Source organism: Camelus ferus, chromosome 12, assembly GCF_009834535.1.
Source record: "Camelus ferus isolate YT-003-E chromosome 12, BCGSAC_Cfer_1.0, whole genome shotgun sequence".
Lineage (NCBI taxonomy): Eukaryota > Metazoa > Chordata > Mammalia > Artiodactyla > Camelidae > Camelus > Camelus ferus.
The window spans coordinates 50,920,629-50,947,087 of NC_045707.1; the positions used below are offsets into that span (position 1 = coordinate 50,920,629).

General features: G+C 36.6%; 1 long non-coding RNA gene across 1 annotated transcript; it reads left to right on the forward strand.

The window, feature by feature from the left end:
* The first annotated feature begins 481 nt into the window (after positions 1–481).
* LOC116667739 lies at positions 482–17,272 on the forward strand. The gene is made up of 3 exons (XR_004324762.1): positions 482–717; positions 7,972–7,976; positions 17,261–17,272. It is a non-coding gene; the product is annotated as an uncharacterized LOC116667739 (long non-coding RNA).
* The last annotated feature ends 9,187 nt before the right edge of the window (positions 17,273–26,459 follow it).

Here is a 26,459-nt window from a genome sequence, read left to right on the forward strand (position 1 = left end):
TATGATCCAGCAATTCTACTTATGAGCATTTATACAAACAAAACAAAAACACTAACTCGGAAAGATCTATGTACCCCAATGTTTACTGCAGCATTATTTACATTAGCCAACACATAGAAACAACCTAAGTGTCCACTGATGGATGAATAAATAAAGTGGTTGCAGTATATATACATACAATGGAATATTATTAAGCCATAAAATACAAGGAAATCTTGCCATTTGCAGCAACATAGAGGGCATTACGCTAAATGAAACAGTCGGATGGAGAAAGATAAATACTGTATGATCTCACTTATACGTGGATCTAAAAACAAAACAAAATGACAACAACAACAAAAGACGCAAAAAACAAGCTCATAGATACAGAGAACAGATCGGTGTTGGTCAGAGGTAGGGGAGTAGGAAATGGGAAAAGGATGAAGGGGATCAAAAGGTACAAACTTCTAGTTATAAAATAAGTAAGTCTTGAGGATGTAATGTACAGCATGGTGACTACAGTTAATAATACTGTATTGCATATTTGATAGTTGCTAAGAGAGTAGGACTTACAAGTTCTCAACGTAAGAAAACACATCTTGTAACTGTGTATGGTGATGAACGTTAGACTTACTGTGGTGGCCATTTTGCAATACATACAAATATCGAATCATTATGTTGTACAACTGAAACTAAAATAATGTTATATGTCATTTTTACCTCAATTGAAAAGATAAAGTTAGAAAAATTATTTGAAAAGGCATCTGTATACTTAAACAGTTTTCAAATTTCCATTATAAAGATGATAAAGATTATAAGTAATACTATGTATTTTAGCATATACTTTTTTTTTTCTAAAATTGACAGAGCTGAGGGTGATCATTAAAAATCTATCTTTTCACAGATGTGGACACTGATACGCAAACTAATGAGCCAAAATCACACAGCCAGTGACTCTGCCTCTCAGTGGCATGAGAGTATCTAATAGCAATATGGGTTCACACGTACACATGTTTACTCTATGTCAGGCACATCCCTAAGTACTTTACATAGGTTACCAGTAACATAGGTACTATTTTTATTCCATTTTACAGATGAGGAAACTGAAAACCTGAGAAGTACTTACCCAAAGTGGTGGTGTGGAATTTGAACCCAGGCATTTTCTTACTCTTAACCATCAAAATAACTTCTTTGATATTTTCTCCTTCCCATAGATACTATTTTTAAAATGTTTTTAAATCTCCTGTCCTAGAACTGGTGCATAGTAGATGTGCAATATAATTTGTTTGTTAGTTGATACTAAGATCACCAAGGTTCGTGAGCAAAAACTCACTTCAAAGACACTTGCCCCTGTACAACAAATGGATCTGTGCTCTGAAACTGACAACAACCAAAGAGAATTCAGTCTCATCTGTGTGGTAACATCATGTGGTGTCATACCTGTACTTATCCTTCTACTGCATCTGGAGGGAGCTTTTATAAATTCATTGAAAAAGATGTAGGGTAGTGTAGTTTCCAGTAGAAGACTGGAGGGCCCAGCTCTAAAATATCTTTTCAAGTAAGAGAAAGCGTTCTAAAGTGCTGTCCAGATGCTGAAGGACCTTCAAGTAGACAACAGGTAGGAAAGACATACTTACTTAGCCCTACAGACACATAGGCAATTTCTAGCAATGTCCCCTAAAAGGTATAAGGCTGCTTCTGTAGGGCTCTAACTTTATATCAAAGAAGTGATGAGGATGTGAGCTTTCCATAGTCCCCACTGTGACTGGGATCCACTGGTAGAGGCAAGGGAGGGGAGTGATGATCATACAGCACATATTAGGAATCACCATCATCAAACCAGCAGCCCCAAAACTATGTTTCCAGGAACTTCTACCCATAGCCATGATTACAACACGCAATTGGAGAAGAAAACCAAGTCTCTAATATTTATTTGGACAATCAAGTAATAGTTCCAGCCTGGGGTGTCCAGAGATCTCTGGCTTTATCTACCATTTTAAACTGCATAACTGTTAGTAACTGCGGGAAGGGCAGATACTGTTGACCTTCCAATATATGTATAGTGTGAACCTGATTGGTAATGAGCCTTCAATTTACATATAGCTGGCATGTCTGGAGGACATATGGGACCAGAGAGTCTTTAGGGAAATAACTCACTTATAAGGAAGACAGAGTCAAGACAACTAGCCCCAAAGACTATCTCAGAAGGGAAAGATGATCAACTCAAAGTTCTTTATTCAGATCATTAACTGACCTAGCCTGATTGATGTCCATGCCACAGGGAGAGAAAGAATACATCTAAAGTTTCACCAAAACCGCTGTAGGACAATGGAAATCAAGGCAACACTGATCTGTAGCCTATCTATCTTTCATAGGTGGCATCAGTGGGAGAAAAGGTAGGAAGAATATATATTCTCCATCATGGAATGATAGAGCTTGGGAAGGACATTGGCTGAAGCAGCAGGATGGGCCATAAGATAATTTATTATATTCCATGGTCATCAAATCCAGATGGTGCTGGTGACTTCACCAGAGAAACAAACAGATTCACGGAATAGTTGTGGAGTCCTTGACAGATGTGAAATGTCTTCAGCGGGGCAGAGGCTGTGTCACCAACAGACGTTGCTGCAGGAAATCACAGCAAGAGAGAAGGAAAACGGCCCACGACCATGAGAGAACAGCACCTGTGAGCACAGCACAGGACCTCGGGGGCTGCCCAGGAACACTGAAAGCCAGACTGCTGAGTGACGGTTCCAGCCCCTGTGATTGGCAGTGGGCCAAACCAGAGACAGGACTTTTAGAACTGAGGGGACCTGGGCTGTACACACCTCACACGCACACAAGATTCCATCATTTTTAAAAAATTCCTTTGTTCTCTAGTCCTTGGATTTTTATTAGGGGGTGTGGCCCAGCAAAGAAATCTCTACTGCATTTCTCATTAAACTCAATCGTTTTTTCAAGAAAAATATAACAATGCTATTACCCAATCAAGTTTTTTTTAAACTTTATACCTTAAATATTTCAGCCATCTATTCTGTATAACAAACTGCCCAAAACTTACTGGCTTGAGACAACAACATAAATTACTCTTCTTGATCCTGTGTGTTGATCGGATCAGTTGGGTGAGTCTTCTGCACCTCATGGTATTGGTGAGGTCACTCACGTGACTGAATTTCACTGGTGGCTTAGCTGAGGCTCGAACATCCAAGATGGCCTCACTCACAATGTGTGGCAGCTAACGTTAGCCAACGCAAGTGACAGGGCCATCTCAGTTTCAAAAAGAGTCTGATGAGAGGAGTGGAAAAGTCACTGGAAGAGGGGTGTGCAGCCTGGGTGGGACTGTTGCATCCACCTTTGGAACAATCCCACAGCAAACAAAAAAACTTGTGTAATACATTTGAACTCTAGTTCAGTATGATGTGTGACTATTTTCCTGTGAGGAACACAATGATTAATGATTCACTCAGATGAGCATCTGTTTTCCATTGAGGCTGTTATTATGTCAGTTTACTGAGACACAGAAGGTGCTCTATTAGACTTTGGATAGAAGTTTACTCTGAAGAAAGCAGACGACTCGCAGAAGACCTCTCAATTCACTCATGTCTCATTCAAGCCTATAAGTGCTGATCAACCACCAATCACAGACTGTCTCAAGAGGAATACCGAGGTCCTTCTGGCTAACATTTTTATTACCTTAATACAGTGTCATATTCATTTTCTCTAACCAAAGTTATTCAATAAGTGAATACACCGATTCGTATCACTGGGAAAGTTTAGAATAAAACAGTCAGAGAAAAATAAAATTCCACAAATGAAAGTCACTTTCTATTTATAGTTCTAGGTTAGAATTGGGCTTTTTTTGGTGTACCTCCTTTGTGTGTCCCCTGTGATCCTGATCTGTTCCTCTACCAGGGAATCCCTTGCTGCATACATTTTGGTAGAAGGAGGAACCTGGCTTTCAGTTGGCAGCTAGCAGGGGTTACATATTGTCTCCCCTGGCCCGTGACAGCTAGACTGTTGGCACATGAACTTGGAGGCTCCACTGGAGTGGCTGGCACACCAAAGCAGAGGAAATGTACAAAGATAAAGGCCAGTTAGAGACTGCTCTCAGGGGTGGAGACAAAGGCCCCCTGGGAAAACAAGTGTCTAGTTTTCTGCCTGGCTGTTGTGTTACCCAGCTTCTTTGATTCCTAATCATTTCCTGTGTGTTTGAGCCTTCCAATCACATTTCAATACATTATTTCTCGGCTTAAATTATTTAGAACCACGTACTATTGTAGTTTTAGCAAGCTATAAGCCCTGACTGAGTAGGAGGTGGGATTATTTTATAAATACCTATTGGATATCTAATAGTGTATCATGCCCTGTAGATACTGCATTTAAAAAAAAAAAGCCTTAAATTCTTAACCTCTAGAGCTTACAGTCTGGTAAGGGACATGGGGAGATGAAACAGCAAGATGACAAAAGAAGACAAAATCCAAGTAGACAAATGAAACCTATGTTATACTCACTATAGAGCGCTAGGGAGAAAAACAAAGCAGGGAAGGGCATAGATTGCTGGGGAAGGGTATCCAGCCAGTGGAGGTTTTGTAGTTTCAAATCCGATGATTATGGATTCCTCATTAAGACAACATTTGAGCAAAAGAGGTAAGTAAGGGACGGAGGCAGGAGTGTGCCTGGTGGTTTGCTATACACAGAAGAAAGTCAGTGTGGCTGGCGTGGCAGGAGAGGCTAGTAAATGAGGGCAAAGGAATCTGGTAAAAGCAAAGAAGGCTTTGAAGGCAGTGTCAGAACTTTGGCTTTTATCCTGAGTGAGTCGGAGAGGCATTGGAACAGAGGTACATGTCTTGATTTAATTTCGCTTTTAAGGGATAACTCAGGCTACTATTATGGGAACAGATTGAGAAGAGGAAGTGTGTACTGATGAGAGTGGAAGCTGAGATCAACTAATTATCTCAGTAATTCCAGTTAACAGATGATGGTGGCTTGGGCTGGAAACAGTGAAGATCATTTCTTTACTTTTTTCCCCCTCTCTGGTTGCTTTCAGTGTTAATATAAATCTAGGAAAATAACAGTAGCTGTTCTAGCTTTTTTCACACTGTTATAAAGCCTTTTTCAAGGCAATGTTGTCCAAAACCTCTACTTCCTGTTGAAGAAGACACTATAGCAATAAATTTTCCTCTTTGCCTTCCAAGTTTTGGTTTTGCAGCTCTCAGACGCACGGCCATCCTCCATGGCTGGTTGGTGTAAGAGGCAGCTACCTGTCTGGCTTTAGTCCGGCTCCCTTAGAAGAATCCTGACTGTGGCTAAAGTTTCCATACCAAGGAAGTTACTGCTCTGGGTTAAGGCCTTGCAAATGGGTTACTTTCCACATGTACGTGATATAAAAAATTTAACATGCCATTAACACATTAGTTTGGATTCATTTACCAAGAAAGCATTAGAGATAAGGTTTAGGGAGAAAAATTCACCAAGGAGGAATCCTCTGCAGTAAGAATATGGCTGGAACAAGAAAAGGAGCTCAGGATTCAGGCTAATGAGGTCCTGCATCTGGGAGAGCAAAGAGAAGGTGAAACCAGTAAGGAAATGTTGCATCTTTCAAAATTATATCTAGAAAAGGGCCCATCAGTAAACACACAAATGATCAGGTTCCACCTGCCCAGGGCCTCACAGAATTTGTCAAATGAAACCTCTTTTAAAAGTCAAGCAGTGTTTAAGAAGAAAAATATCATATGCTCCTCCCTTTGTTCTCAGTCTCTCTGATTTTAAAAGGATTCTGCAGGTTTTCAAATGGGAGGAGTTGAAAATATTCATTTGCTAGAGGCAGATTTCCAAATCCTTCTAGTCAAGTCAGTGGACTTGTGAGAAACTAGAGGACTGGGAGCTCTCTGGAAGACAGAGAGCTCAGTGGGTGGAAAGCCTTAAAGCCACATCGTTTCCCCAAAACATTTGCAAAATTTAAGTTTCTATTTGTGACTCAATATCTAACTATAGCTGAGGGGTATATATGCCCTAGTCCTCTTACTTTTAAAAGAAATCTCTGAAACTATTCTCTCTCTTTTTTTTTAAATGTCATGCAACAAACACAAATTGCCCTTTGTGCTCAATGCTTGCTTCTTATAGTAATGGCTGTGGCCTCAGGACAAAGACACATATGCCTACACCCTCCCTGCCAGGTTCCAATACTAACTCGGTTGGTAAATATTTACAGTTACACAGAAGCAGTGCAATGCAACTGAACAGCAGAAAGTGAATGAAAATTAGCGAGGCGCTGGTACTCCAGGCATCGGCACAGAGATTCAAACCTTGCCTCCCATGCTTAAGAGATTTGGGGCACTGGGCAAGGCTTTTCATCTTTCTCAGCCTCAGTTTCCTTAACTCTATAATGGGGAGAATAATATTCTCTGGTAGAATGATCATAAACATTAAAAGAGATCATATTACAAGTGGCTGGCAGAGTATTGTTCAGTTAGGATGTATGTGGCAGCCAGAAACAAAACACTCAACTAACAGTGATTTCAATGCAAGGGGTTTATTTTTCAGTAAACACAAAAGAAAAGATTCCCTGGGTTGGCGCACATGCTCAGTAGCATCAAAGATATAGGTCAATTTCTCTGTGATTCTCTTGGCTGCCATAGCTCCAGGTAGCATGTCCTTAAATTACAATGTCCAAAGCAGAAATGTGAGCATTTATCTTTGCAACTCTCTCATTGGGGAAAATTCTCCCCAGAAGGCCCAGTAGTGTCCCTTAGCCTGCACTGGATGACATGCCTGTGTCTGGGCTACAAGCAAAACTGGGAAAGTGAGTTTCAGCATTTTCCTTCCTTGTGTGAGGTGGATTCTGCAGCAAGAGAGAAACTGGGATGGACGTGACAGCTGGGTAGAAAGGCAATGATGTCAGCTTCTGATGCTCGGTTTTGTAAGCACTTATCAATGTCAATTTCCCTTTCCCTTCAACTGGAAGCACAATTCAGCAGGTACCGGCAGACACTTACAGATGCCTCTACCTGCTGTGAATGCTACAGTGTGCTAGCTCACATCCCCTCTTTCAGACCCAAAATCTTCCTGATTCACCACTTAGATTTCTATTTCTGAAGCATAACTAAGCTGCCCATTGTGAAAACAACAATAGCAATAAAACAACAAAGAAAACATTCTTTTCTTGCCAGGCTTACCTCTGGAGGCACATGCTGTGGTTAGACAAAGGTTCAGACATGAAAGAAGAGCTGGGGCTCCATACTATTTCTTGTCTTACAATTCTAACAAAAGGACATGGCCATCTCAATGTTTTCCCAGATGGATATACCTTTGATATGTGATGGGTTGCTTTCTGCTTCTGCTGGCCATTTCCTTTTGCTCAATCTATTCCACATGGGAAGTAGCTTTTTTGGTTGAAAAAAAAAGGATATTAATATAATTCAAATAAAGCCCCTTCTCAGTTGCCCTAGTGGCAGAGAAGGGCAGAGGAGAACAGTGATCTGGAATATAGAGCTAACAAAGAGAAAAGAGCGAGGGACCAGTTAGGCTTGGGGGACAGCACTGAAGTTGGCTAGAGCCAGTGTTTGTAGTTAGCTAACAAAGCAGGCAATATTTTGCCAAGGGCGTAGGAGGAAAGCAAGGCTCTCATTAAAATTAATTGGGGAAGACGCAGGTCTTAGAAGCTATACTTAGACAAGTGCAGAGATGCATTTAGAAGTAAAACCAGATGATAAAATATTGACACCTCAGCACAGAGAGTATGGATAAATGTGTCACTGGATAGCGAGAAGATAGGATGCATCAGACTCAGGACAGAGACTTGTTACTTGGACCGCAATGTTTCAGGATTCTTAGTTTTTTAATGAGAAGAAACTGGAGGTTACTCACAGGACCAGCCATAACCCTATTATAGTTAGTTATACATGAATCAACACAGAAAAAAAAATGAATATAACCGTGTGTTTATGAGGGTATGTGTGTATACATATCTGTGTGTTTGTATGTATATGTGAGTGTGTGTGTATATACGTACATTTTTGTTTAACTTATTTAAAATGAATCCTTTAGCCATTGTGATACCTGCACTGGAGTGACATTGCTTGACTGTAGTAGTCAAGTTTCTGAAGATCAAAATGGGAGAAACAAGAGTATCTTAGACAATATTTTTTTAAATCAGCCCACATTCTGTTTCAACGTGCTCTTTATTATAACAACTTAGGGTATTTATAAAGTCAAGAGAAGATAGTTTTGATTCTTAGGATTGGGAGACTTGAATTTCTTGGTAGGAAGAAAAAATTCCACATTATTCGGTGATTATTTTCAAAGCATTTTCTTCATATCTAGTTGGTTCCTCCAAATAGATTACAAATATCCTGGGTTAGAAACTGCTTCTTACTTGTTATATTAAATGTACCTAGTTTATCTCTTACAATAAGTTGCACACAAGATCTGATTAATACATTTTGGGCTACTCATTATTGCTCTGGTACAGTTCTTAACTCATTCTCACTCTTCAGTATATTCAAGAATAATATATAACTGCATATTTATATCAGTTTTATTAATACATTGTTAATTTGGACATTACAACATTAGTTCATTGCTACATATCCCATGATGTTCAATACAATGAAAATATACTAAGTGTCTTGTCCATCAATCATGCAGCCCGAAAACCCACAGGGAGCAATTCTGGGCATGCAGTAGCCCTTTAAGGGAAAACCAATGGTCATCATTGTTGTGTTTGAGACTGTGTCCAAACACAGACAAAAATATAAAACCTTCAAGATTCCTGCATGTCTTTTCCTATCACTTTAAAACTGTGTATGTATGTGTGTATGTGCAGACGTGTGTGTGGTCGGGTGTCCAGATTTTTATTGTCTCACAGTAGATGGACGTTTTGCCTGCAGTACACATTGCCAGATGTATATACGGAGCTGGACATGCGTACGTCAGTTTAGGATCAGACTGCAGCCTGGGAATGCTGATGCTGACCACCCAAACCCAGAGGTTATGACATGCTGGGAGTTCTCTTTCTCTCTCATCGTTTAGGGTAGCTGAGGGCTGGGTACCATATTGTGCCACAACCTAGTGATGAAAGACACACTTAAGGCTTGATCACCCCTATTTTAAAACAGGGAGGATCCCTGTTAAAACCTGTACAAATGTGTCCATCAACTCAGCAACCACAGAGTTCAGAGTCGACAACTAAAAAGAGGCTGGAAAGAGAGGAAGATCCTTGTTTGTTTACTCGTTTGCCATGTACTTTCAAAATACAATGGTGGGAGAAGATTTGTTCCAATTTTTCCCATAGATTCTCCTTAGGGAACGCATTTAAACAGAACAAAATAGTCTTATCTATGACTCAACAGAAATAGAATCTGTAGTATTATTTTAGCTTAAATGTGATTAGGTGGGAACATTCCTTTGTTATTTGTTTCCTGTACTCTAAAGGTGGCATTTAATGTAATCTTGTTTTACTTGGATTTCTCTCTGACAAATGGGAACGATTTGTTTCTCTTTAACAAAAATTAAAAATCTTACCCACACATGTTAGGTAGGACTCTATTTTTATTAAAGATGAAAAAATGTTGTTTCAAAGAACTGAAAGAACTTAGATATTTTCCTTGTTATTGTAGTATTTTTGTCAGGTATCTTAGGCAGGTGTTAAGAAGCATTCAGTCCTTTTCTACAGAGACTAAATGCGAGCTGTACAATGAATTGTTGAGCACTTTATAGGTGTTACTACACATAGGGATGGGAGATTAATTATAAGCTTAGATGCTCCCAAATATGGCTTCTTGAAAGCAGGTAGCATGGATAAGAGAGGGTGAAAAGCATTACCTTTAACCAAGGATATGCCTGGGAGCCCAAATCAGAAGCTGGCCTTTAACAAAAATGAAGAATCATCAAAATTTGTGTTTAGCTCTTCTGTCCTTGTGACTTTATAATATTTTACTCCTCCAGGTAACCCCTTATTCAGGTGCTACCTTTCTCCAACTCATCACAATCTCTCTCAGTAGGTCAACTTTAAGTTAACATGTTGTCTGTCCCAGGGGCTATTCTAATGTTAAGCTTCTCCCAGAAGTAAATAGAGCTGTTATATGCTAATGAAATTACAAGCTTGAGATGACATGCAATTTTGCCTCAGTTACTCCTGAAATCATAAACATACTTCCATGCATTCCACCAGGTATAAAGTAAGCCTCTGTAAAAATTATACCCTTTCCTTCCATACTGCCTTTCTATACTCTAATTTTTTGGTCTTATTGCTTTCCTGATACTTATTAAAGTGCCTTTCAACAAAATTTATATAAATGTTTATATTAAACAAAAACAAAATACAAGAGTCATCATTATCTTGGGGGAAGGACTTTCACAAGGTATTCTAAAGTTAAGATTATTTTCTTCCACTGGTTGTTTACACAATTGCAAAGGGATAAGAGAGAGTAGTGGTGTGAGAATAAAACTTTAGAAAATATCCATCAGTCTACTTGTCATATGTATACATTCCACACTTCATACTGCCAAATCCTGAAGACCAAATATACACTCGTCTCTCCAGAATATAACATTTCTTTTAGCTCATCTTAAAAAGACAAACCAATAAGGGTATTGTTGGTGCCAGCAAAGTATAACAAGGTACAAGAATTCCCTGATATTAAAATAATAATAATATTAATGTCTCCATTGGGAAAAGAAGACAATTCTGTCAGCCTTACTCCTGTCATCTTCCAGCCTTGATTTTTTTTTTTTTTGTTATTTTGTAAAAAGTTTCAAACTATACATTTAATATTCTGCTACAAGAGCAAGATGTTAATGTTTGTATATGGGGCTGAGATGAGACTGGACTACCACACAGAAAAGATCCTACACTAGAAAGTAAATTCATAGACTTCCTCCAAATACCATTTATGTTGATAAAATACCTTACAGTAGAACTGCTGGAACTGGCACTTCACCATCATGTGTGTGAATTCAGTGGTCAGAAATTAAACCTGTAATTTTTATTCACTGCCACCAGGTGGTGGTGGTGCCCTAGTCACAGCTAATCAAGTTACCTAATACTTAAGCGTCAAGCATAGTTGAAAAAGAATAAGCTTGCTATTCCTTTTTAAAAATAAATCAAGAGGTAGAGCCTCATGATAGACTGTAATATAAAAATAATTACATTGCATTTAGAGTAAAACTTGCTGAAAGGCATCAACTATCTTTGTTTTTCAATGATCATGTATCTCACCCATAGGGTCAAAAATGAACATACCAGGTAGAAAGGTTAAAAATAAGAACTTTTTCTTAAAAAATCGTGATGAAAGCCAAGATACATGGTGTTAGTTGGTTTAAGGCATTATTTCTCAAGATACAGTTTAAAGACAATCTGTACTCCCTGTGGTTATTAAATATGCAGATTCCTGGGCTTCACTCCAGACCAACTTTGGGAGAAAACGTGTGTGTGTTTATGTGTGTATTATATACATATATATATATATATAAAATACATATCTAGTATATTGCAACACATTAGATATGTATTATATTTAATTAACAAGATCTCTAAGTAATTTTTATGCACACAAAATTTTGTGAACCCCTAAATTTAAGGATTTCAATAAGTTTCACATGCTGTTTTAAAATTTTTTTCTGATATGTTCTCTTTTTCTTATTCATTTTTGAGTAACACCAAAAAGAGAAGACTAAAATATAGATACATGTTTACCTTTCATAATAGTAACTTCATAAACATATATAAGCATATATCACAAATAAATATATACTATTTTTTCTGATGATTCTGCCTCAGCTCTAACTGTGCTATCTTGATTTTCATACCACGAGAGCTATTGGCTGGTAAACAGATCAGACAGAGGTGGGATGGAAGCTGGAGGTGAGATGAAGCAACCTCTTGGACAAAGTCAGAGCAGGAGGGTGAGGCCTGTGGACACTCTTTAAATGTGGAAGCCTAGATTCCAGCCCTGACCTTCTAAATACAAATCTGACTGAAGTATGGCTTAAAAAATCTCTGTTTTAGGAAAACTTCACAGTTCATCCTGCTGCAGAGCCTTCATTAAAACACTATTATAGAAGGATATTGGAAGCAGAAAATTCTGATGGAAATTTAGGCAAAAGACAGAGAATGAGGCACTAGACAGATACTCAGTATCAGACTATGGTACAAAAGAGTGTATTGGTCAAAAGGAAAGAGTTGGGATATAATCACATAAACAATTACAAATGCTAAGGCAATTTTGCTACTGAGAAATAAGAAAGTTTCCCCTGCAAAGAGCAAGATCAGGTTGAGATTTGAGGATAGAAGTGAACCTCCAGATATGAGATAAACAGCCCTTGCTACGGGACTTGAAGGAGATTTGGGTATTAATCACAGAGTCAAAGAGACAATTTCAGTAACCCCTTCTTCTGAAATTCTTATTATAAAAAACTCACTTTTTCATGAGCCTAAAAAATCATAAATGAGTTAAATTAACAGAAGATTGGAAAAGGATAAGCAGGTTTTTAATTATAGCCTTTATTTGTAAAATACCCTCAATTTTAACCTGCTCTGAATCAGTATGCAAAACTTCAAAAGGAGCAAAACCACCAGCAGCTCTTCCTGGTGTACACTGCCACTAATTTACAAATTCTGGTCCCATCCATCTTCACACCTTACACTTGCCCTGTAGTTGACTCTAAATGGACGAATGATCAACAAATGTCTACTAGCTCAATATTTAGACAAGCACACCAAAAATAACTACCTTTAAGTTCACCAGTGTTTATAGTAAGTAAAGCAGCAAAGTATATAAAATAGGGCACTATAAGTTGCGTTAGTTTGTTTTTCCGCTAAAAAACACTTTACATCGACTGCAAAATGAACTCTGTTTGCTTTCCTCTTGTATCTAGCGTGGATACCAGCTGGAGTTTGTTGACTGTTTCTCAGCCAAATCCGATAGAATCATTGTCCTTTGGATTTTATCTGCTCCTCAAAAAGAAGCCTAATGTTGCATGGGAATTGGGTGTTATTATGACATGTGTCCATGCCTCGACAGTACATGTCCCCTCCTTCGTGGCAAAGAACATTTCCAATTTTTTTTTGGTATAAACCCAATAAGGAGGTGATTAAAAGTCGGTGTCACACCTAGCATTCCATTTCCATATTTACTGCATAGCACTTCAGAGCGGTAAGGGTTTCACAGACAAAACACACCGAGCATAGTCACACAAAGGCACTGTCAGTACACTGGAGATGCGCTGGGAATCCTTTAGTTAGGAAGGAGCAGCAGAGTAGTGAAAGCGGGGCCATTTTCTGAATGCATCATCTTTTTTATTCATTCATCTACATGCACATGGAGCACTTGTTCATAAATATTATTTACTCTTATTGTCTATCCAAACAGTTAAAGAGTAAGAGCAGAATGGCAAGGATGAACGCCCTTAACTTATGCTTTCAGTTAGTATTTTTTGAAAGAAAAAGAAAAGGACATATGAGCCCAATTATTCTTTATCAACTAAACGACAGTATTAAAACTCAGAAAAGAACTATTGAGCGTTTGTACTATACAAAGCCATGTCCTTGGCTATATGAGAGGTAGCTAAAGAAGAAAGGCAAGCCTGAAAGGAAAGGTTAGAATTTAATTACATGTTTTCTTGTCCTCCATGTGTTTTACATGTCATGTTATGTCATATGCATGTCCTGTTGCCTCAGAAAGTTTAGAAATTCATCTGTAGAGTAAGCCTGGAATGAATTACCAAATGTTTGCTTACAAAGAGAAGAAATTGTTATAATGAGCACTGCAGTGGCTTTTGAAAGCACATCCCAAACGAATGGTGCAAACAAAATATTTCACTTTCACTTACTTGAATTTAAAAATAGTACAATTAATAAGGTATATGTTTTAAGCACACTAACTATATGAAATGTGCAATGAAATGCTAATAACCTTCTCTCATCTCCAGTTCTCACTTCATGAGTTTAGGGTGTACCCATTAGTGTGGGAAACTGCATATCACTGTAGTTTTAATTTGCATTTCCCTGACCACTAAGAAGAATGATTTTTTTTAATGTTTATTGGTCATTCAAAATATGTTGACAAACTCTCAATTCAAAGTTACCGTATTCTGATTCTCCATTAAAAGTAAAAGCGAGAGATCCTAAAGTAATTGTATCGATAATTTTTAAGGGCTCAAAGAACCAACTTCAAGAATATTGAGTTAAGATCCAAATTTAGTTATATAGACAGTTCTACTACTTAAGATTACAGTTTGCTATAGAACTAGAATTTTTAGCATTTAAAAATAAAGTATAGGTGGTAAATTATCTACATGTGCTTTGTAACTGTTATTATCAGATGTCACAGTATCTAAAGTCTTAGATATATCATTGAAGGTCACTTGCTATATTATCAAAAATTAAATAAATTAATGCAAATTAAAAAATAAAATTCAAGAAAACTGTTTCTTAAAGTGTGATCCAAGAATCACCTGCATCAAATCAACTGGGGTGTTTCTTAAAGAGGTTGATTTCTGTTTCTCATCCCAAACTCATCAGTAATCATTTTCTGGGAGACACCCTGGAATGTGCGTTTGAATGTGCATTTTAACAATCTCTCTACATTATTTTTATTCAACTAAAGTTTTAAAAATCATTTGATTTGTGGTATTAAAACAATGTGATAGTTGAAATCTAACCAATTTTGCATAATTGAGACAAAAAGTATTCTAACATGACAGTTAATCTTGGAAATAAATTCCAAGATACTTCAAGAATAAGTGAAACTACTTTTTGCCACAAACACCAGTTTACTTCAATAAGTATTAAAGTATGTGTAGGCACTGATGGCTTTTCTTAGAGGATCAACCAAATAAATATTAAAGTGTTTTTAAAAAAATAGACTTAATAATATTATAAAATAATTACGCAAAATATTTTCTCAATTTTCTAATTGTAAATAACTATCAAAATATGTTATTAACTAGGAAAGCATAGTGAAAATTAAAGAGCATAGTCTTAACAAAGGACCAAGACTTAGATTTGTGTTCTGTTTGACTATGTGAGGTACTGATCTTAACTTCAGTTCTCAGACCTCAGTTAAATAATCTGTGAAGTGAGAATTAATTTTCTTAATAATTGGATAACAGTCAGTGAAAAGCAATTTGTTCACTGTCAAGTGTTGATAACTATTATTATTTTAACAATTTAGTAAAACTCTTTAATAGGACTTTTACAAGAAAGTTCTTACCAAGACGGTGGAATAGGAGGTTCTGGACCTTATCTCCCCACAGAAACACCAATTTGGCAACCACTCATAGAAAAGAATATCTTAATGGGAGCCCCAGAGTCCAGCTGAGAGAGCACAGCTCAGTGCCAGGAGAGGCTCCCCTTGGCCCACAGTTTCTCCCAAGAGGAAGGTGAGAGCAAAGTCAGCACCAGGCTTCCCCAGGCTTGTGGGGTGCTACCCAGGAGGCTCACCTCTGTCCCATTCCACATCCAACATGGAGGGGTTGGGCTTAGCTGAATTATCTGGGGAACCTCCACAGATGGCTCTGCAAGCCCCTGCAAACAGCACATGGATCTCAGTATCAGCTGCAGATTTTACAGCCAACTTGACTGCAGGATAGGGAAAAGGTGTACAGCCTTGAACACTTCAGGGCATGGCCCTAGGGAAAATAAAGGGAGGCTCTCAGCACCTGGTCTGAATTTGGAGGATGGAAAGAAGGCGTAGAATTCTAAAGCATCCTCCTTCCTCAAGAGGGAACAAAAGAAGTGAGCACATTCATATAGAAGTCTGAGAGATCTCCAGAATCTCTAGCTGGGCTAACTAGTGAAGGGCTTTCTCTGCCAGAGCCAGTTAATAAAGACTGGAGGAGGTGATCGCTTTTTCAAATGTGAAAATAGCAATGCAAGGCTTCAGGGAACACAGAGGATAGAACAATGTTTTTTTTTTAATTTTTACTTTCAATCCCAAACAATCTCTTCCCTTTTCATAACAAAATTCATAAACAAATATGGACAGGAGAGGAAAACTGACACTGGAAAAATACATGCCATCAACAGGCATCTCAATAATATCACCACCAACACCCATGCGCAAGGCATTAACATCAGGTAGACAATTCTTGTAATCAGAACTACATGAATAAATATGCTTTTTATCTCATATAAAAAGATAAAGAAGTTAATCAAAGTGTTATCACAAAAAATCATCAAGTCACAAAGGAAGATAGCAAGAGAGGAAGAAACAATTAATAAATGGCAATATTAAGTCCTTAACTATCATTAACTACTTTAAATGCAAATAAATTAAATTCATTAATTAAAAAAACAGAGTAGCTAAATGTTTTTCCATACATTTAGCTACATACTGCCTAGAAGAGACTCACTTTAGCTTTTAGGACATACATAGGCTGAAGGTAAAGGGATGGAAAAAGATAGTCCATGTAAACAGAAATCAAGAGGGCAGAAATGGCTATACTGGTATTAGACAAAATAGTCTAAGTCAAAAAGTATCACCAGAGACAAAGAAGAGGTCATTTATATATCATTTATATAATGATAAAGGGGTCAATTTCTCAAGGAGCTATAACAATTATAAATAATATGAATTCAATAACCATGCATCTAAATATATAATGCAAATATTAACCAAACTGCAGGGGACTTCAATCCCCCACTTCTAACACTGGATAGGTCACCCAGATGAAAAATAAATACGGAAACAATAGATCTGAACAACATTATAGATCAAACAGACCTAAATTTGTAGACAGAACTCTGCACCCAACAGCAGCAAAATACACATTCTTCTCAAGCACATCTGAAACATTCTCCAAGATAAATCATATGCTAGAAAAAAAACTAATTCTAACAAACAAAATTAAGAAGATTGCAATCATATCAAATATGTTTTTGACCACAGTATTATGAAATTAGAAATCAATAATAGGAGAAACATTTAAAAATTCATAAATATGTGGAAATTAAACAACATACTCCTGAAAAACCAATGGGTCAAAGAAGAAATCAAAAGGAGAATTTAAAAAATATCTGGAGACAAACAAGAAAGAAACATAATATACAGAAAAATTATAAGATAGGCAAAAGCAGTTCTAAAAGGGAAGTTTATAGCAATAAATACCTATAATAAGAAGACAGGAAAATCTCAAATAAACAACCTAACTTTACACCTCAAGGAACTACTAGAGATAGAAGAACTACCTAAGCCCAAAGTTGGCCAAAGGAAGAAAAAAATAAAGATTAGAGCAGAAATAAGTGAAATACAGACCATAATAATAATAGAAGAGATCAAAGAAAATTGACAAAACTTTAGAGGGACTAACTAAAATAAAGAGAGGAGACTAAAATAAAACTACAAATGAAAGAGGAAACAATAAAACTGATACTACAGAAATACAAAAGATGAGACTCTACTGTGAATGATTATTTGACAAAAAACTTGAACAACCCAGAAGAAGGGGATAAATTCTTAGGAAGATACAACCTACCAAGACTGAATCATGAAAAAATGGAAAATTTGAACAGACCAATAACAAATAAGAATGAATCAGTAATCAAAAACCTCTCAACAAAGAAAATCTCAGGAGCAAATGGCTTCACAAGCGAATTCTACCAAACTCCTAAAGAAAAATGAATACCAATTCATTTCAAACTCTTCAAAAAATCTGAAGAGAAAGGAACACTTTCATACTCATTTTACAAGACCCTGATACCAAAGCCAAACAAGGATACTACAAAGAAATAAAATTACGGGCCATAATACCTGATGAACATAGATTCAAAAATTGTCAACTAAATACTAGGAAATAGAATTCAACAGCATATCACAAAAACCGTACACCATGGTTAAGTGGGATTTTATCTTAGGGATTGGTTCAACATACACAAATATTGTGATTCACCACATTAACAAAATAAAGAATAAAAATCATGTAATCATCTCAATATATGTAGTAAAAGTGTTCGACAAAATTGAACACCTGCTCATGACAAAAACTATCAATAAGGTAGGTATAGAGGAAACATACCTTAACATAACAAAGGTATGTTTGTCATATATGACAAGCTCACAGGTAACATCATATTCAATGGTGAAAAGCTGAAAGGTTTTTCTCTGAAATCAAGAATAAGACAAGGATATCAACTTTTACCACTTCTATTCAATCTAGTACTAGCCAGAGCAATTAGGCAAGAAAAAGAAATGGAAAGTGTCCAAATTGGAGAGGAAGGACTAAAACTGTCTCTGTTTACAGATGACTTGATATTCCATAGAGAAAATCCCAAAGATGTCACCAAAAACCTGCTAGAACTAGTAAATGAATTCAGTAAAGTTGCAGCATACAAAATCAATATATAAAAATCAGTTGCATTTCTACACACTAGCAATGAACTATCAGGAAGAGAAATTAAGAAAACAATCTTATTTACAACTGCATCAAAAAGAATAAAATACTTAGGAATAAATTTAACCAAGGAGGTGAAAGATCTGTACAGTGGAGACTATGAGACACTGATGAAGATACAAATAAATGGAAAAATATCCCATGTTCAGGGACTGAAAGAATATTGTTGAAACGTCCGTACTACCCAAAGTGATCTACAGTTTCAATGCAATCTCTATCAAAATTCCAATGGCATTTTTCATAGAATGAGAAATAATCCTAACCAAACACATCAAAACCACAGAAGATATCAAACTATCAAAGCAATCCTGGAGGCATCATGCTTTCTGACTTCAAACTGAGTTACAAAGTTATAATAATCAAAACAGTATTGTACTGAGATAAAAACAGACTCACAGATCAGTGGAACAGAATCAAGATCCCAGAACTAAGCCCACACATACACAGTCAACTAATATTTGACCAGGGAGCCAAGAATATTCAATGGGTAAACAACAGTCTCTTTTATAAGTGGTATTGGGAGAAATGGACAATCACATGCAAGAGAATGAAACTGGACCCTTCTCTTGCACCACTCACAAAAATGAGCCCAAAGTAGATTAAAGACTTAAATATAAGACTTGACACCATAAAACTCCTAGAAGAAAACTTAAGGAAGAAGCTCCTTGGCATTGGTTTGACAATGATTTTTTGAATATGATACCAAAGCATAAGCAACAAAAGCAAAAATCAACAAGTTGGACTAGGTCAAACTAGAAAGTTTCTGCAAAAAGAAACCGTAAAAAAAAAAATGAAAGGTCAACTTATTGAATGAGACAAGATATTTGTAAACCATATATCTGATAAGGGATTAATATCCAAAATGTAAGAAACTCATACAACTCAATAGCAAAAAACCCAAATAATCCTGTTAAGAAATGGGCAAGAGACCCAAATAGACATTTTCCCAAAGAAGACACACAAATGGTCAACAGCTACATGAAAAGATGCCCAACATTACTAATCATTAGGGAAATGCAAACCCAAACCGCAATGAGATACCATATCACACCTGTTAGTACAGCTATTATCAAAAACACAGGAGATAACAAGAGTTGGCAAGAGTGTGGAGAAAAGGGAAAACTCGTGTGCTGTTGGTGGGATAAATTAGTGCAGCCACTCTGGGAAAGTTTGGAGGCTTCCTAAACTTTGTAAAAATAGAACTAACATATAACACAGAATCCTATTTCAGGGTATAGACGCAAACGAAATGCAGTCACTATCTCTAAGTGATTTGTGTAGTCCCATGTTTATTTCAGCTTTATTCACAACAGCTAAGACACAGAAACAACCTAAGTGTCCATTGGTGGATAAATGGAAAAAGAATATGTGGTATACACATAAAATGGGATATTATTCAGGCATGAGAAAGAAGGAAATACTGACATTGGTGACAATATGGATGAACCTTGAGGGCATTAAGTGAAATAAGTCAGAAAGAAAGACAAATACTGTATAATCTCACTTATATGAGGAACCTAAGAAAGCTAAACTGATAGGAACAGAGAGTAGAATGGTGGCTGCCAGATTTTGGGCAGGGGAAAGGAGGAGATGTTGGTCAAAGGGTACAAACTTCCAGTTGTAAGATAAGTAAGTTCTAGGAATCTAATACAGCAAGGTGATTATAATTAACAATACTGTTTTGCATACTTGAATGTTGCTATGAGAATAGGTCTTAAATGTTCTCACCACATACACAAAAAGGTGATGGACGTGTTAACTTTCACATCTGGTAATCATTTCACAAAATATATGTGAAATAAATCATGTTGTACACTATAAATTTAAACAACGTCATATGTCATATATATATCTCAATAAAGCTAGGAAAAAGACATAGATTTACCCCCTAAAATTCAATACCTTAAAGTTCATGAATTATACATAAATATTTGAAGCAAAATTTTCATATATACATAAGTAATTTGCTTTTGTGAGTTCTTAAAATCTAGGACAGAAAGTAGAAACTGGGGAGCCCACTTGCATTTATGCTAAGAGAGTAGGTTGATGTATGTTATTGTTGATAAAAACTGCTTCATTTCTACTTTCAAAATCACTAAAACATCTCAGTTTCTGACCACAACCTCCAATCTTTTGGGCTTACTGGTCCAATTCTCCACCATGACTTCAATGGCACAAAGCTATGGGTCTTCCATATTTTCTTCCTATCTATGAACGCCTTCCAGAATTCACTCATCCCATCAAGTTTAGATACCATAGTTTATCATCTCAATGATTGTATTTCCGATCCTTATATCTTTTTTGTTCCTCTGTTTCTTTTTACTACATCTATTGGCAAACTTTATTTTTATTTCTGCATGAAATGATATATCCACCTTATCTGTGCTTGAAGGCAGGCAACTGGGTGCTGCTGAAGCAAATCATACAAAGGATGAATTGTTATTTTTATAAAGTAATGGTCATGTGCCTCAACTGTATGTTGAATACTGTCAAGCAATTCTACTGCAGGATTTCACTGAAGTCCCAGTCCCCCACCACATACACATTCGCTTTTCATACCTTCTTTACTCTCCTCAGTCCATAACAACTCCACCCTCATCCCTTCATTCTCAGCAAACATTCTCACCTCCTACTGCAGAGAAAAATGTCAACGGACTGAAATTACCTTAACTTTCAATTGGCAAACGCCCAAATCTATTAGCAATTGTACTCCTATACCCTCCTGTTGCAGTTGTTAGGTACCTCTATCCTCCCTTTTAGAGACGAACTGCCTTTTTAAATTCTAGATTCTACACTCTGCCCTCCTTTCAGAAGACTTGCCCCTTTAAGTACTCTTTCTCACTTACATTTCTTCAATCTCTCCTGCCCTGCCAGATAGAAGCAATACAAATTTAAAGAGGTTTCAATATAACTATTAACATCGGAGAGCTCATAAACACCAAGATTCTCAGTAGCATTAAGACCAAATTTTCTTTATTGCTTCTCTGTGTACATTAATTAAAAAGTTGAATTGCTCTGATAACTGTCTTTTTTTCATAACAAAAATACCTGAAGAAATATTTGAATACAACTCAGGATAATGGAAATCAGAAGCAATGACCTTAGTGTAGGTCACATAGCAATGAGGTGACATTTGAATCTTAAAATTGAGATCTCATGGGATAACTGACAGAAAAATTTTTACTTGTGGGAAAATACATAAATATGCACATACACAGAAGTGTCTACTTTTACTGAATGTGTGCTCCTTTCCAGAAGATTCGTATAAAATGGTAATAAAGAGCCCAAGTTTTGGTGTCACGAAGATCTAGATTTGAAATCCCATGTTCCATTTACTAATGGTAATACCTTAGACAATTTTCATTTTAATTTCCCCAAGAATCATCTACCTTGTGCAAATGAAGAACAGTAAGTTGTGTAAATGGAGTTGCTGAGAGACTTAAGAGTGTATGTAAATCACTTGATATGGTCCCTGGCACAGAGTTCATAATAATGGGCTTTATCAGCACCAGCAGCAAAAGCAGCTGATGTTATCTCTGAATCTGCTTTAGTTTTGATCTTATTACATTTCTCAAGCATCTTCCTACCCCAACTCTGTATCAGAGATTACCATCCCCATTTTAGATGAGGAAACTGAGGCTTAAGGTAATCCAGCTAATAATTAGAAAACAGGGGAGTTGGACCCATGTGTGTCTGGCTACAGAGCCCTTGCTCTGGCCATAGTACTGTGCATGTACAGTGTAATTTGTCCTCATAGAGGGAGCTGACTTATTTACAGAACAACTTGCACCTGTACTCACACAAATTCCCAGATCTACTGACTCATTTGGACAAAAGAAGAATTTTATGTGCCAATGGAATAGAGAATTTGGGCCAAGGAGCTGTATGTGTCAAGATACATGTACCAGTACCTCAATAAGAAGTAAGCTATTGATACACATATACATATATGAATATATGTATACACATATCTGTGGCATTAAGTCCATATTAAAGTATATTTCTTAGAGTTAATAATGTACAATTCAAACCCAACAATTGCCAGGTAAAATTATAAAAGTAGAGGGAAAGACTTATTACTTTGAATTCATTGCTTTCTGGTAATCTTTTTTGAAGTTCTCATTTTTAATAGTTTTTAGTCTGTGCAATCTTAGATTTTCCCAGAGAATTCATCTGTAGTATAAGGATATTCTGCTTTGTTGAAAAAATAAAAGAACATTATATAATTGTGGTATCGTTTACATAACTGGAGTTGCTGGAGCTTGCTTCCAACACAGGGCAAAGCCTCAGGAAAGTCTTTTGAAATGTAGAGCAGACAGAATTATCAATAAAGAAACAAAGCTGTGCCTACAATATCTTCCTGCCAGGGGAGAGTCTGGATGATTACACTTCTGAGCTATACAGATTTAGATCTACAGTATTTAATGCCACTTAAAATTGTAACCACAAGTTACTGCATGTATAACTTTGTTGTCACCAGTCCAAAAGCAGTTAATTTTTTCCAAGGTAATATATATATATGTTTTCATCTATACATTCATCCTGGACAAGCTGGAATAGTAGTGGATAAATAAGAAATAAAAATTACTTATGTTCATTTCTCGGCAGTCTGTTTAAACATGTGAGTTTCTGCAGTACACTGGTTTAATAAAAATTTCAATGTGTGATTTTTTTTCTGTGGTAAAGCAAACTCTTTCAAACAATACAGAGAATGGAAGCACAAGTGGACAAAACAAAGTCTTTTGCTAAGCAAAGCCAGCTCTACTCTTGCACTACAACTGGTAAACATACAGCAAGGAAGAGTATCTTTCATCTCACCTGAAGGTATTCTTAATTACATGTTAAAGTTCTCTGCATATTTCATCACTTTGGTACTTGCCCAGAGACCTATAAATTCATTGGGAAGTAACATTTTGCCAATCAAATACAGAAAACCAAGACATGTTACATCAAATCAAAAATCTGTCTTGCAGCAATCTGTTTTGGAAAGGTAAGGTTCTAAGCTTTCATTGTTCCCCCTCACCAATTTTACTGAGAAATAATTTACATATAATATACCACTGTGTATGTTTAAGGTATGGTGTGATGGTTTGATTTACATATACTGTGAAATTATTATCGCAAAGCTAACATTCAGCATCTTATATAAAGAAAAGAAAGAAAAAAATCTTCCTTCTTATGATGAGAACTCTTAGGATTTACTCCCTTAATAACTTCCCTATATATCATACAACAGTGTTAACTATAATCATCATGTTGTACATTATATTCCAAGTACTTATTTATCTTACAATTGGAAATTTGTAACTTTTGGCCACCTTTCTCCAGTTTCTCTTCTGCCCACCCTCTGCCTCTGATAACCACAGTTCTGGATCTCTTTCTATGAGCTTGTTTTTTTTGGTTTATTGGTTTTTTAGATTCCATATACAAGTGAGATCATGAAGTATTTGTATTTCTCTGTCTTACTTATTTCACTTAGCATAATGTATTCAAGGTACATCCATGTTGTTGCAAATGGTAGGATTTCCTTATTTTTTATGGCTGCATAATATTTTGATGTGTATAAATACACCACAACTTCTTTATCCATTCCTCCATCAATGCACACATGTTTCCATGTCTTGGCTACTGTAAATAAAGATGGGAGTGCAGATATCTTTTCGAGTCAATGTTTTCATCTCCTTTAGATATATTCCCAGAAGTAGAACTGCTAAATCATATGGTAGTTATATTTTTCATTTTTGAGGATCTTCTGTACTGTTTTCAATAGTGGCTGTTCCAGTTTACAATCCCAACAACAGTGAATCAGGGTTCCCTTTTCTTCACGTTCTCACCAGCATTTGTTATCTCTAGTTTTTGATGATGGCTGTTCTAACAAGTGTGAGGTAATATCACATTGTGGTTTTAATTTGCATTTCCCCAATGACTGGTGATGTTGAGCATCTTTTCATGTACCTCCAACCTCCTATATTAGAATGCTCAACCATCCTCTGACTTGCTGTGGAAAAGCATGGATGGCAAAATGTATAATGCAGGCTTCTGAGATTTATGAGACTATGCAGTTTTTGTATATGCTTAAAAATGTTTATCTTGCTATTTCGATGCTCTTTGCACTAAGAGACAACATTGCTCAGTGTTTAAGAACATAGAATCTGAAGTTAATGTGAAAATGAAGCTCAGCTCTACCACCTTCTACTTTTGTGGCCTTGGACTTCTGAACAAACTTCTTACTTTTCTAAGTCTTAATTTCTAGCAGCTGTTTCTTGTTTAACGGGAAAAAATATTATCTACTGCCTAAGGTTATCACGAAGAATATGAGATAATGTATTAAAAGCTTTTAGTGGAGAACCTACCTAACTGTAAGCGGTCAATAAGGATTTGTTGAAAGGTAAGAAAGGAAAATGCTTAGAGAGGAGGGTGGAAGGGAAAGGGAATCTGATTCTAAATTTAAACATAACCAGGAGGAGCAGAGGTTGGAGAGAGGATTGTTTGCAAGGGGTGAAAATGGAGAAGCAATAGCCAAACACAAAATGACTTTTGCAAAACACAGGCTGTCTAAATATTTTATACCCTCATAAAAATTACACAGTTCAACCATGAAGTTTTAGTTGCTGGACAAACTTATTTACCTTTGTACTTTCTTTTTATTATATATATATATTTCCAATATTTCTGCTATGCTATATATATACACACATTTCTGTTTAAAGCAAATCTAGAAGATGCCATTTAATCCTGAAGTTGCAAAAAGTAAGCAGGAGAGGGTGGGGCTGTCTTTAAAAGAAAGCACACATAAAAATTATGAGAAATTTTCCCTCTGGCTGGCAAAATGATAACACTTGTCTGGCCTTAGTTTCCTCCCCCTCGTTACAGACCAGTGCCAAAGGAATCCCCAAACATCCAGTTACTGTTTTACTTTGTACTGAACCACAGTTGAAGCTTCGATGCCTTCTGTTTCTTCTCAACTGGAAAGGATATTCATTCCTGCCCAGCTCAAAGCTGATCTCCCTCACACTCGAACGTACATTCTGCCATTAAATCTCAAACTGCCTTGACATGTTGTTGTAATACCTCACGGATGTGGAAAGTCAGTTGTGACCTAATGTGAAACGTGGGAAAAGATGGGACCTGGATGCTCTTAGATGTGTTCTTACACTGGCACAACAAATCATACTTTCTGTGGTTGAGCACTAGAGTCAATACATAAATTAGCTCTTATTTCCTTTTTGTGTGCTGCTAAATTATGTTACTTTTTTTTTTTTTTTTTTAAGAAATAAATTGGGCTTAGGAGCTATTTTACCTTTGGTCCCTTCTCACACAACTGAATTCTGTAGTGGAATTGTAATCCATGGGAGAGTGCCTAAAGATCTCATTTCATAGAAAAAAATTCAGCAGGAACACTTTAGCTTTTTAAGACAAGTTCTCCTGTATTTCTGCTGTGCTACAAAAGATCCCTGATATGGTAACCATGGAGGACTTATTAGACAGCAATATCGTGCTTGGAACTTTACCTAATTATATTTGATCCTCAGGACAACCTTATTAAAGAAGATATTATAATGAGAAAAATGAGTCTGAGAGATATTACTTACCCAAAGTTATAAAGTCAAAAATAATGCTAGGTGTTGTATCCTGTCTGAGTAAAAATGTTTGAGGAATGCATTTATTCAATAATAATTCCATGGGCAAATTTTGTACTTCACCAGAGAGGTTTTAGGCACCTATGCTGAGCAAGGCATTGTCCTGGCACTGGGAATATGCCAGATCAGAGGCCAGAGACAATCTTCATACTCATGGACCTTCCAGTCAACCAAGGAGAGAGATACTTAAAAACTGCATTTAATAAGACAAAGAGATCCCGTGGGCAAATGTTCACAGATTCCATCTCCCTCAGAGAGCCAAATGGGAAAGAAGAGCCCACTTCCCATTCTACCCTGACCCTGCCCCAACTAAGAGAAAGAGAATCTTAAGAGAAGGAAGATCAGTCTATATAAAAAATATACACTTGTAATTTTTAGTATCTAATATAGTATAATTACAAAATATAATATAAAAACATACATGTATAGGTAAATAAATACTAGATTGAA